Genomic DNA, 1,762 nt, shown 5'->3' with positions numbered 1-1,762 from the left:
TTGGGCTCTTCCAGCTATGTCATATGGATTCTCATCTCTAAAACAATACCCATCAGTCCTGCAATGAACATTAAAATTATTACAGTCTATTATTAAACCAAGTTAATTTTGACTTCATCAGGTGTTAATTGAGTGCTTGAAATATCTCCAGTATTTGAATCTAATTTGATGTATCTTCAAAAAACTTATGATGGGAACTTAGATGGAAAAGACAAGACTTAAATATATAAAATAATAAAGTCATTGTTCATATTTAGCTTTAATTCAACAAATATTCTTTTATTTGTAGCTGTGTACTAAGCTCTGTAAAAGAGGTAAATCAGGAGAAGGGGTTACATGGTAAGTACCAAAAAAGAGACACAAAGTGTAAACTATTTCAAAGAAAGGAAGGATCACATCCAGTTGGGGAAGACAGGAAAACTTTCGTAGAAGGAGTGGCTCTGGAGACGAGCCTTGAAAGACAGATCAGATGTCACCAGGCTCAGATCTAGAAAAGAAGAGAAGGTGGTAAGAACAACATGAACAAAGACTACAAGTAGAGGTTAGAGGTGTGATTTTTGAGCATCACAACACAGAAGTTCAAACAATCAACACATTAAATGTCTCACATGAGTTAGCCACTACATCAGGTGCTGAAAATACAAAAATTCATATAAGTCCCACACCTGAAGAGCTCACAGTGTGGATTCAGGTGTGTTGAGTTCCTGACACAGATGAGCTTGTGAAGGAAAGAAAGGGTGGGAAGAGCAATGAGAAGAGGTGTAACAACAGAACCACGAGCAGTACTACTGATGGGGTAGGAAAGAGGGAAAAGCCAGATGAAAAGGTGAAACAAGGGCCTGTGGAAAAAATCCTGTTTATATGTTTATCACAATCAAAGCACTAACACTCCTCATATAGAAAGAACTTATAAAAATTGAGATTAAAAAATTAACGATTCAGTAGAAAAATGGGCAAAAGATATGGACAATTCACAGAAGATATGGAAATAGCCCTTAAACATACAAAAAGATGTTTAACCTGGCTCTTGATAGAAGTGTAAGTTAAAACTACATGGAGATACTATTTCTCATAAATCAGATTGACAAAAATCCTTATGCATGACAGTTCAGTATACTGTTTGCAAGGCTCTAAGGAAATGGACATTCTCATACATTGCTGGAGGGAATGCATAATAGCAAAACCCCTATGGAAGGAGATTTAGCAATATCTAGAACACTTTAAATTAGATATGTGGCTTGTATTATATCTCTACTGGACAGTACTGCTCTAGATCTAACTACCAGTTTACAGAAAATTTGAGGGACAGAGGACATGTCGAAGACACCCAAGGACTCAACCAGCCAGATCTAGTATGAGCAAAATGCTAATACAAAAATGATGCATATTCCAAAACAGATGGCATAAACAGGAATATTGGACACAGACTAGCTCCTGGGTGATGCAAAGGAATCATTAACTCTTAAGTGTGCTAATGCCATCTGGGTTCTTTGTTAAGTCTTTATGCGTTAAATATGCATACTGGATTATTTGTAGTTCAATGATATGCAGTCTGAGATTTGCTTTAATTCCCTGGTAAATAATGTATGGGGAGATAGATAAAATCAGAATAGCAAAGTTTTGAGCATTATTGAAACTGGGTTTTCTACTTCTGTATATGTTTGAAATTTTTTATAATTAAAAATTTTTTGAAAAAGGAATACCTGAGATATAGAATTATCATCTGTAGAGCACCAGGAATTCACCATCATCCTTCAGTACT

The sequence above is a fragment of the Galeopterus variegatus genome, unplaced genomic scaffold (genome assembly GCF_000696425.1).
Source record: "Galeopterus variegatus unplaced genomic scaffold, G_variegatus-3.0.2 Scaffold3723, whole genome shotgun sequence".
NCBI classification, from domain to species: Eukaryota; Metazoa; Chordata; class Mammalia; order Dermoptera; family Cynocephalidae; genus Galeopterus; species Galeopterus variegatus.
The sequence above is the reverse complement of the archived record's forward strand: the minus strand, read 5'-3'. Positions refer to the sequence as shown.